We start from the raw sequence: 12,682 nt of genomic DNA on the forward strand, positions 1-12,682 counted from the left end.
TGAGACGAATGCGAAGTGCCCACAGAAATTTGCTAGCTGAGTTGCCCTTGAACGAGTGAGTGGACCGGGTGCATTGATGCTATCAATTATTCTTTCAATCTGCACTTCATTGGCAACGCGAGGATGTACAGGGCAAAGATTTTGCTCTTGCTGATCATTGTCGTTGTTAGAAGGAATGTCTTCAGGCTGAGCATTGTCTTCATGTTGATCAGGTGCTGAGATGATAAGTTCTTCTTCAGGATGAGCTTCAGAAGGTATAATTTCTCCAGTTCCCATTAGCTTGATTGATTCACTGGATGGAACTTCATCTAGCACATTTGGCAGTTGCTCTCTTTGTGAACCGTTGGTCTCATTGAACCGCACATCCACTGTTTCAACCACTTTGTAATGAAAGAGATTGAAGACTCTATAGGAGTGCGAATCCTTTCCATATCCAAGCATAAAACCCTCATGTGCTTTTGGTGCAAACTTTGAGGTGTGATGTGGGTCCTTGATCCAGCACCTTGCGCCAAATACTCTGAAGTAACTGACATTTGGCTTCTTGCCAGTAAGGAGCTCATAAGATGTCTTGTTCAGAAGCTTGTGAAGATAAACACGATTGATTGTATGGCATGCAGTATCAATGGCTTCAGGCCAGAATTTTCTTGGAGTCTTGTATTCATCTAGCATCATTCTGGCCATCTCAATGAGTGTTCTGTTCTTGCGTTCGACGACCCCATTCTGCTGTGGCGTGTACGGGGCTGAGAATTCATGTGTGATGCCCAAGGTATCAAGATATGTATCAAGGCCAGTGTTCTTGAATTCAGTGCCATTGTCACTTCTGATATGCTTTATCTTGGCGCCATAGTTGTTCATTGCTCGATTGGCGAAGCGTCTGAAGACATCCTGCACTTCAGTCTTGTAAAGGATTATGTGCACCCAAGTATATCTAGAATAATCATCAACAATGACAAAGCCATAGAGACAAGCAGTAGTAGTAAGAGTTGAGTAATGAGTGGGACCGAAAAGATCCATGTGAAGCAGTTCGAAGGGTCGAGTAGTGGTCATGATTGTCTTCGAGGGATGTTTGGCCCTCGTCATCTTTCCTGCCTCACAGGCACCGCATAAGTGATCTTTCTTGAACTTGACACCCTCGATGCCTATGGCATGCTTCTTCTTTGCCAGGGTGTGGAGGTTCCTCATGCCAGCATGCCCAAGCCTCCGATGCCAGAGCCAGCATTCTGAAGCTTTTGCTAGAAGACATACGGCAAGCTGTGGTCCTGCTAAGAAATCTACCACGTACAAATCATCTTTTCGATACCCTTCAAATACTAGAGACTTTTCAGATTCCATTAGAACAAGGCAACGATATTTTCCAAATATTACGATCATGTTTAAATCGCAAAGCATTGAGACAGACATTAAGTTGAAGCCAAGGGATTCAACAAGCATGACTTTATCCATGTGTTGATCCCTTGAGATTGCAACTCTACCTAGACCCAATACCTTACTTTTACCAGTGTCAGCAAATGTGATGTGGCTCTTGTCGGATGGATGTAAGGTTGAGTCCATAAGAAGGCTTCTTTTGCCAGTCATGTGATTTGTACACCCACTATCAATAATCCATTCTGAAGACGCTGGTGTCGTACCCTACAGTGCAGTTTGGGGGATAGGCTTCACGAAGAGCATTGTGAAGCAAAAACATTTGACGAACCAGTGGGTTATGAAATCTTAGATCCAGATTAGGACTAATAGGGAGAGTAGCAAGCGATTCAGGAACGAAGTACATAGTAAGACCATTCGGGCATTTGATCTTGCGCCCTAAAGATGTTTAAGGTCCCCAGCAATAGCGTCAGACGATTTTGGTTTTCTGCTGGAGACCTTTCCCTGCAAAAGAGAGTTAAGCTTTCTTAGCCACCCACATCTTCAAGGGTGGCTTAGAAGCAATAAGTCTAAGTGCAGCATCTGAGAACTTTGGCTTTGGAGCCCTAGCAAACAGTCTTGCAGGCGGACAATAGTACTCATAAGAATAAGCAGAATAGTTCTTGGTCTTATGAACATGGCGGTTTGATGAACCGCTCTCATATTCATATGCCTGAGTATGGTTTCCCTGCAAAACATTTGCGTTAGTGTGACTCAGGTGAGTCCTCTGTCTGTACGAAGCCTTTGGACCATATGAAGCCTTTGGTCTGAGGTTTGTCTTCTTCACGTGAGGTGTCATGATGACATTCACAGGAAGATTCTCCAGACACCTTTTCGGAACCCAGATCTTCTTCATAGGCGGTCCATTCCCGTAGTTAGTACCAATGTACCTGGCAAACACTTCACCATTCTGATTCTTAAACAGTTTATAGTTTGCATCAAGGGATTCATCAATGATAATGGGGTTAGCACAAGTGAAGCCAGATAGATTGGATGGATCTGCTGAAGGTTCCTTTGCAGCAACCCACGTGGTTTTGGGGTACTGCTCAGGTTTCCAGTAAGAGCCATCAGCATTCATTTTCCTTACGAACCCAACACCCTCTTTCCTCGGGTTTCGGTTCAGAATCTGCTTTTTGAGGACATCACATAGTGTCTGATGCCCTTTAAGACTTTTGTACATCCCTGTTTCAAGCAATGTCTTCAACCTAGCATTCTCATCAGCAATAGCAGTGGTATCCTCAGCAGAGGGGTTAGTTACCACATCAACAGTTGAAGATATTGCAACAGTAGTAGCAGTAGAACATTCAGCAACAGAAGTAGCATTATCACGCTCAATGCATTTAAGACATGGTGGTTCAAATCTTTCCTGAGCGGAACTGATCTGTTTGGCGCGAAGTGACTCGTTTTCCTTTTGAAGATCTTCATGAGCCGCTCTCAATTTCTCAAGATCTTGCTTCCTTTGAAGATAATCATAGGAAAGCTTTTCATGAGTTGTTGAGAGAGTTTCATGATGACTTTCAAGTTCCTCATACTTAACGTGAAGATTTTTTATGTCTTCAATTAAGGATTTAGATCGAGTCATTTCAGCACCTAACAGATCATCGCTTCTGTCTAACAGTTTTTGAATATGTTCCATAGCTTTCTGTTGTTCAGTTGCAATTTTAGCAAGTGTTTTGTAGCTGGGTTTTGAACCACAATCAGAGTCATCGTCACTAGATGTTTGATAGTGAGTAGTGCGTGTGTTTACCTTGGCACCGCGTGCCATGAAGCAGTAGGTAGAAGTGGAGTAGTCCTTGTTATTTGCATCGGTGTCGGTGATGAAGTCATTGTCTTCAGTGTTGAAGATGGACTTGGCAACGTATGCTGTAGCCAGACTTGCGACGCCTGAATCAGACTCCTCCTCAGACTCCACCTCCGCCTCCTCAGAAGCGGACTCCTCCTCTGAATCCATTTCCTTGCCAACAAACGCACGTGCCTTGCCAGATGAGCTCTTCTTGTGTGATGAAGACTTTGAGGAAGACTTGGAAGAAGACTTTGAGTATTTCTTCTTCTTGTCGTCAGAGTCATATTCCTTGCTCTTCTTCTTCTTCTTTTTGTTCTCATTGTCCCACTGTGGACACTCAGAGATGAAGTGGCCAGGTTTCTTGCACTTGTGACATGTTTTCTTCTTGTAGTCGTGAGCAGAAGCTTCATCATTCCTTGAGCTTGATCGGGAAGACTTTCTGAAACCTTTCTTCTTGGTGAATTTTTGGAACTTCTTCACAAGCATAGCAAGTTCCCTTCCAATGTCTTCAGGATCATCCGAACTACTGTCAGATTCTTCTTCAGATGAGGAGACAGCTTTTGCCTTCAAGGCACGAGTTCGCCCATAGTTTGGACCGTAGATATCTCTTTTCTCAGAAAGCTGAAACTCATGTGTGTTGAGCCTCTCAAGTATGTCAGACGGATCGAGTGTCTTGAAATCAGGACGTTCTTGAATCATCAGGGCTAGGGTGTCAAATGAACTATCAAGTGATCTCAGTAGTGTCTTGACGACTTCATGTTTGGTGATCTCAGTAGCGCCGAGGGCTTGAAGCTCATTTGTGATGTCAGTGAGTCAGTCAAATGTGAGCTGGACATTCTCATTGTCATTTCGCTTGAAGCGGTTGAAGAGGTTGCGAAGGACACTGATTCTCTGATCTCTCTAGGTTGAGACACCTTCATTGACCTTGGAGAGCCAGTCCCAGACCAACTTAGATGTTTCCAAAGCACTCACACGGCCATACTGTCCTTTGGTCAGATGACCACAGATGATATTCTTGGCAGTAGAGTCCAGTTGAACGAACTTCTTGACATCAGTAGCAGTGACACCTTCTCCAGCCTTGGGAATGCCGTTCTTGACGACATACCATAGGTCGACGTCAATGGCTTCAAGATGCATGCGCATCTTATTCTTCCAGTAGGGATATTCAGTTCCATCGAAGACGGGGCATGCAACGGAGACTTTAATTATCCCTGCAGTCGACATAGCTAAAACTCCAGGTGGTTAAACCGAATCACACAGAACAAGGGAGCACCTTGATCTGATACCAATTGAAAGTGCGTTATATCGACTAGAGGGGGGGGGGGTAAATAGGCGATTTTTATGAAAGTCTTCAAAACATGGAAGTTATGAAGACAAACGATAGAAATAAACCTATTACCCTGCAGCGGAAGGTAGACTACACTAGGAAAGCCATAGTCAAGTATTCAATAGAGTGAAAGCTCAATGACTAATAGCAGCAATGTAGTAAGGATCAGGTAGGAAGATATTGTGAAGCCACACAGAACACACAGTCACTCAGTGAAGACAAAAGATAGTGCGAACATACAATGACTTCACAAGGAGTAACAGTAAGTAAAGGGAAGGGAAGATGAAACCAGTAACTCGCTGAAGACAATGATTTGTTGGACCAGTTCCAGTTGCTGTGACAACTGTACGTCTGGTTAGGGCGGCTAGGTATTTAAACCTTAGGACACACAGTCCCGGACACCCAGTCCTGAACACGCAGCTCAGGACACCCAGTCCTCACCGTATTCCCCTTGAGCTAAGGTCACATAGACCTCGCCCAATCACTCTGGTAAGTCTTCAAGGTAGACTCCCAAACCTTCACAGACTTTGTTCACCGGCAATCCACAATGTCTCTTGGATGCTCAGAACGTGATGCCTAACCGGCTGGAGGATGCATAGTCCTCAAGTGTAATAAGTCTTCAGATCACACAGACAAGAAGACTTAAGTGATGCCTAATTCTCTTTGGCTCTGGGTGGTTAGGGCTTTATCCTCTCAAGGAATTCTCTCTCAAAGGCTTCGAGGTGGGTTGCTCTCAAACGACAAAAGCCGTACTCTGAATCTAAGCAGCCGACCGTTTATGGTTGTAGGGGGTGGGCTATTTATAGCCACTCGGCAACCCGACCTGATTTGTCCGAAATGACCTTGGGTCACTAAGGAACTAACACGTGTTCCAACGGTCAGATTTCAAACTCACACCACAACTTTACTTGGGCTTCAAGCAAAGCTGACTTTCCCGACTCTGGACAAGATTCGCTCTCAAAGTCTTCACTCAAAGACATAGGTTTTGTTTAAGCATCACTTCAGTCATTCTGACTGGTTCTCTTGGACCCCACTTAACAGTACGGTGGTTCCTATGACTCAATACAGAAGAAAGAGAACTACGAAAGATCTAAGTCTTCGAGCTCCATAGGCTTCATGTGGTGTCTTCTCTTGTCATAGTATTCAATGTGAATATCTTCATATACCACCTTTGACTTCAATGTCTTCATACATTTTTAGGGGTCATCTCTGGTAGGAAAACCGAATCAATGAGGGACTTCTACCTGTGTTATCCTGCAATTCTCACAAACACATTAGTCCCTCAACTAGGTTTGTCGTCAATACTCCAAAACCAACTAGGGGTGGCACTAGATGCACTTACACCTACCACTTGCTTATCATGCCTCCCATATTGCCATGTCAAGCCTCTAACCTACCTTTCCTAGCAAACCGTTGTTTGGCTATGTTACCACTTTGCTCAGCCCCTCTTATAGCGTTGCTAGTTGCAGGTGAAGATGGAGTTTGTTCCTTGTTGGAACATGGATATGTTGGGATATCACAATATATCTTATTTAATTAATGCATCTATATACTTGGTAAAGGGTGGAAGGCTCGGCCTTATGCCTGGTGTTTTGTTCCACTCTTGCCGCCCTAGTTTCCGTCATACCGGTGTTATGTTCCTTGATTTTGCGTTCCTTACGCGGTTGGGTTATAATGGGAACCCTTTGATAGTTCACTTTGAATAAAACTCCTCCAGCAAGGCCCAACCTTGGTTTTACCATTTGCCACCTAGCCTTTTTCCCTTGGGCCGGCCAGCCCAAGGGTCATCTTTATTTTAACCCCCCGGGCCAGTGCTCCTCTGAGTGTTGGTCCAAACTAGAGTCCTTTGCAGCGCCCCCTCGGGGAAACTCGAGGTTTGGTTTTAGCTGTACGGAGCGCTCATCCGGTGTGCCCTGAGAACGAGATATGTGTAGCTCCTATCGGGATTTGTCAGCACATCCGGGCGGCTTTGCTGGTTTAGTTTTACCATTGTCGAGATGTCTTGTAACCGGGATTCCGAGTCTGATCGGGTCTTCCTGGGAGAAGGAATATCCTTCGTTGACCGTGAGAGCTTGTGATGGGCTAAGTTGGGACCACCCCTGCAGGGTTTTGAACTTTCGAAAGCCGTGCCCGTGGTTATGGGCAGATGGGAATTTGTTAATGTCCGGTTGTAGAGAACTTGACACTTAACTTAATTAAAATGGATCAACCGCGTGTGTAGCCGTGATGGTCTCTTTCCAGCGAAGTCCGGGAAGTGAACACGGTGTTGGAGTTATGCTTGAACGTAGTAGTCTAGGATCACTTCTTGATCATATCTAGTTCACGACCGTGCTTTGCCTTCTCTTCTTGCTCTCATTTGCGTAAGTAGCCACCATATATGCTAGTGCTTGCCGCAGCTCCACCTCATACCTTTTACCTACCCATAAGCTTAAATAGTCTTGATCGCGAGGGTGTGAGATTGGTGAGTCCCCGTGACTCACAGATTACTTCCAAAACCAGTTTGCAGGTGCCGATGAAACCGTGTAGGTGTCGCAACCGAGCTCAAGGAGGAGCTCGATGAAGATCATGTTTGTTATGTTGTTCCGTTTTCAGTTGATCAGTAGTGGAGCCCAGTTGGGACGATCGGGGATCTGTAGCATTAGGGGTTGTCTTCTTTTATTTTGGTTCCGTAGTCAGACCTTGATTGTATCGGGATGATGTAATGCTTTATTCATGTATTGTGTGAAGTGGCGATTGTAAGTCAACTCTGTACCTTTTTCTGATTCAGTACTTGGGATGTGTAAAGATTACCCCTCTTGCGACATGCCTACAATGCGGTTATGCCTCTAAGTCGTGGTCCGACACGTGGGAGATATAGCCGCATCGTGGGTGTTACAGAGCCCCCTTCCTTCCTCTCTCCCTCCTCTTCCCCCTCCCAAGTCCTAATCCAACTAGGAAAGGGGGGGGGGAGTCCTACTCCCGATGGGAGTAGGACTCCTCTTGGCGCGCCCTCTCTCCTGGCTGGCCGCACCCCCCTTGCTCCTTTATATACGGGGGCAGGGGCACCCTAGAGACACAACAATTGATCAGTTGATCTTTTAGCCGTGTGCGGTGCCCCCTCCACCATAGTCCACCTCGATAATACTGTAGCGGTGCTTAGGCGAAGCCCCGCGTCGATAGAAAATCATCATCGTCACCACACCATTGTGCTGACGAAACTCTCCCTCAACACTCGGCTGGATCGGAGTTCGAGGGACGTCATCGGGCTGAACATGTGCTGAACTCGGAGGTGCCGTGCGTTTGGTACTTAATTGGTCGGATCGTGAAGACGTACGACTACATCAACCGCGTTGTGCTAACGCTTCCGCTTTCGGTCTACGAGGGTACATGGACAACACTCTCCCCTCTCGTTGCTATGCATCACCATGATCTTGCGTGTGCGTAGGAATTTTTTTGAAATTATTACGTACCCCAACAGTGGCATCTGAGCCAGGTTTTATGTGTAGATGTCATATGCACGAGTAGAACACAAGTGAGTTGTGGGTGATATAAGTCATACTGCTTACCAGCTTGTCATACTTTGGTTCGGCGGTATTGTTGGATGAAGCGGCCCGGACCGACATTACGCGTATGCTTACGCGAGACTGGTTCTACCGACGTGCTTTGCACACAGGTGGCTGGCGGGTGTCAGTTTCTCCAACTTTAGTTGAACCGAGTGTGGCTACGCCCGGTCCTTGCGAAGGTTAAAACAACACTAACTTGACAAACTATCATTGTGGTTTTGATGCGTAGGTAAGAACGGTTCTTGCTAAGCCCGTAGCAGCCACGTAAAATTTGCAACAAACAAAGTAGAGGACGTCTAACTTGTTTTTGCAGGGCATGTTGTGATGTGATATGGTCAAGACATGATGCTAAATTTTATTGTATGAGATGATCATGTTTTGTAACCGAGTTATCGGCAACTGGCAGGAGCCATATGGTTGTTGCTTTATTGTATGCAATGCAATCGCCCTGTAATGCTTTACTTTATCACTAAGCGATAGCGATAGTCGTAGAAGCATAAGATTGGCAAGATGACAACGATACTACGATGGAGATCAAGGTGTCGCGCCGGTGACGATGGTGATCATGACAGGTACTTCGGAGATGGAGATCACAAGCACAAGATGATGATGGCCATATCATATCACTTATATTGATTGCATGTGATGTTTATCTTTTATGCATCTTATCTTGCTTTGATTGACGGTAGCATTATAAGATGATCCCTCACTAAATTATCAAAGTATAAGTGTTCTCCCTGAGTATGAACCGTTGCGAAAGTTCCTTGTGCTGAGACACCACGTGATGATCGGGTGTGATAGACTCTACATTCAAATACAACGGGTGCAAAACAGTTGCACATGCGGAATACTCAGGTTAAACTTGACGAGCCTAGCATATAACAGATATGGCCTCGGAACATGGAGACTGAAACAGATATGGCCTGGCACAAGCGTGAATCATATAGTAGATATGATCAACATAGTGATGTTCACCGTTGAAACTACTCCATCTCACGTGATGATCGGACATGGTTTAGTTTATATGGATCACATGATCACTTAGAGGATTAGAGGGATTTCTATCTAAGTGGGAGTTCTTAAGTAATATGATTAATTGAACTTAAATTTATCATGAACTTAGTACCTGATAGTATCTTGCTTGTCTATGTTGATTGTAGATAGATGGCCCGTGTTGTTGTTCCATTGAATTTGAATGTGTTCCTTGAGAAAGCAAAGTTGAAAGATGATGGTAGCAATTACACGGACTGGGTCCGTAACTTGAGGATTATCCTCATTGCTGCACAGAAAAGTTATGTCCTGGAAGCACCGCTAGGTGTACCACCTGCACCAGCAACTTCAGACAGTGTGAATGCCTGGCAGTAACGTGTTGATGACTACTCGATAGTTCAGTGTGCCATGCTTTATGGCTTAGAACCGGGACTTCAACGACGTTTTGAAACCCATGGAGCATATGAGATGTTCCAGAAGTTGAAGTTGATATTTCAAAAGAATGCCCGGATTGAGAGATATGAAGTCTCCAATAAGTTCTACAGTTGCAAGATGGAGGAGAATAGTTTTGTCAGTGAGCATATACTCAAGTTGTCTGGGTACTGCAATCACTTGATTCAACTGGGAGTTAATCTTCCGGATGATAGCGTCATTGACAGAATTCTCCAATCACTGCCACTAAGCTACAAGAGCTTCATGATGAACTATAATATGCAAGGGATGGATAAGACAATTCCCGAGCTCTTCGCAATGCTAAAGGCTGCGGAGGTACAAATGAAGAAGGAGCATCAAGTGTTGATGGTCAATAAGACCACCAGTTTCAAGAAAAAGGGCAAAGGGAAGAAGAAGGGGAACTTCAAGAAGAATAGCAAGCAAGTTGCTGCTCAGGAGAAGAAACCCAAGGCTGGACCTAAGCCTGAGACTGAGTGCTTCTACTTCAAGCAGACTGGTCACTGGAAGCGGAACTGCCCCAAGTATTTGGCGGATAAGAAGGATGGCAAGGTGAACAAAGGTATATGTGATATACATGTTATTGATGTGTACCTTACTAATGCTCGCAGTAGCACCTGGGTATTTGATACTGGTTCTATTGCTAATATTTGCAACTCGAAACAGGGGCTACGGATTAAGCGAAGATTGGCTAAGGACGAGGTGACGATGCGCGTGGGAAATGGTTCCAAAGTCGATGTGATCACAGTCGGCACGCTACCTCTACATCTACCTTAGGGATTAGTATTAGACCTAAATAATTGTTATTTGGTGCCAGCGTTGAGCATGAACATTATATCTGGATCTTGTTTGATGCGAGACGATTATTCATTTAAATTAGAGAATAATGGTTGTTCTATTTATATGAGTAATATCTTTTATGGTCATGCACCCTTGAAGAGTGGTCTATTTTTGTTGAATCTCGATAGTAGTGATACATATATTCGTAATATTGAGGCCAAAAGATGCAGAGTTGATAATGATAGTGCAACTTATTTGTGGCACTGCCATTTAGGTCATATCGGTGTAAAGCGCATGAAGAAACTCCATACTGATGGACTTTTGGAACCACTTGATTATGAATCACTTGGTACTTGCGAACCGTGCCTCATGGGCAAGATGACTAAAACGTCGTTCTCCGGTACTATGGAGAGAGCAACAGATTTGTTGGAGATCATACATACAGATGTATGTGGTCCGATGAATGTTGAGGCTCGTGGCGGATATCGTTATTTTCTCACCTTCACAGATGATTTAAGCAGATATGGGTATATCTATTTAATGAAACATAAGTCAGAAATGTTTGAAAAGTTCAAAGAATTTCAGAGTGAAGTTGAAAATCATCGTAATAACAAAATAAAGTTTCTACGATCTGATTGTGGAGGAGAATATTTGATTTATGAGTTTGGTCTTCATTTGAAACAATGCGGAATAGTTTCGCAACTCACGCCACCCGGAACACCACAGCGTAATGGTGTGTCCGAACGTCGTAATCGTACTTTACTAGATATGGTGCGATCTATGATGTCTCTTATTGATTTTCCGCTATCGTTTTGGGGTTATGCTTTAGAGACGACCGCATTCACGTTAAATAGGGCACCATCGAAATCCGTCGAGACAACGCCTTATGAACTATGGTTTGGCAAGAAACCAAAGTTGTCGTTTCTAAAAGTTTGGGGCTGCGATGCTTATGTGAAAAAGCTTCAACCTGATAAGCTCGAACCCAAATCGGAGACATGTGTCTTCATAGGATACCCAAAGGAGACTGTTGGGTACACCTTCTATCACAGATCTGAAGTCAAGACTTTTGTTGCTAAATTCGGAGTTTTTCTAGAGGTGTTTCTCTCGAAAGAAGTGAGTGGGAGGAAAGTAGAACTTGATGAGGTAACTGTACCTGCTCCCTTATTGGAATGTAGTTCATCACAGAAATCGGTTTTTGCGACACCTACACCAATTAGTGAGGAAGTTAATGATGATGATCATGAAACTTTAGATCAAGTTGTTGCTGAACCTGTAGGTCAACCAGAGTAAGATCCACACCAGAGTGGTACGGTAATCCTGTTCTTGAAGTTATGTTACTAGACCATGACGAACCTATGAACTATGAAGAAGCGATAGTGAGCCCAGATTCCGCGAAATGCCTTGAGGCCATGAAATCTGAGATGGGATCCATGTATGAGAACAAAGTGTGGACTTTGGTTGACTTGCCCGATCATCAGCAAACAATTGAGAATAAATGGATCTTCAAGAAGAAGATTGATGCTGACAGTAATGTTACTGTCCGTAAAGCTCGACTTGCTGCGAAAGGTTTTCGACAAGTTCAAGGGATTGACTACGATGAGACCTTCTCACCCGTAGCGATGCTTAAGTCTGTCCGAATCATATTAGCAATTGCCGCATTTTATGATTATGAAATTTGGCAAATGGATGTCAAAACTGCATTCCTGAATGGATTTATGGAAGAAGAGTTGTATATGATGCAGCCGGAAGGTTTTGTTGATCCAAAGGGAGCTAACAAAGTGTGCAAGCTCCAGCGATCCATTTATGGACTGGTGCAAGCCTCTCGGAGTTGGAATAAACGCTTTGATAGTGTGATCAAAGCATTTGGTTTTGTACAGACTTTTGGAGAAGCCTGTATTTACAAGAAAGTGAGTGGGAGCTCTGTAGCATTTCTAATATTATATGTGGATGACATATTGTTGATTGGAAATGATATAGAATTTCTGGATAGCATAAAAGGATACTTGAATAAGAGTTTTTCAATGAAAGAACTCGGTGAAGCTGCTTATATATTAGGCATCAAGATCTATAGAGATAGATCAAGACGCTTAATTGGACTTTCACAAAGCACATACCTTGACAAAGTTTTGAAGAAGTTCAAAATGGATTAAGCAAAGAAAGGTTTCTTGCCTGTGTTACAAGGTGTGAACTTGAGTAAGACTCAATGCCCGACCACTACAGAAGATAGAGAGAAAATGAAAGATGTTCCCTATGCTTCAGCCATAGGCTCTATCATGTATGCAATGTTGTGTACCAGACCTAATGTGTGCCTTGCTATAAGTCTAGCAGGGAGGTACCAAAGTAATCCAGGAGTGGATCACTGGACAACGGTCAAGAACATCCTAAAATACCTGAAAAGGACTAAGGATA

General features: G+C 44.1%; 1 pseudogene; it reads left to right on the forward strand.

Annotated features, from left to right (window-relative positions):
• Positions 1–9,217: 9,217 nt before the first annotated feature.
• On the forward strand, positions 9,218–11,563 carry LOC147978997 (uncharacterized; annotated as a pseudogene).
• Positions 11,564–12,682: the final 1,119 nt, after the last annotated feature.

The sequence above is a fragment of the Triticum urartu genome, chromosome 3A, assembly GCF_056163025.1.
Source record: "Triticum urartu cultivar PI428250 chromosome 3A, HENAU_Tu73, whole genome shotgun sequence".
NCBI classification, from domain to species: Eukaryota; Viridiplantae; Streptophyta; class Magnoliopsida; order Poales; family Poaceae; genus Triticum; species Triticum urartu.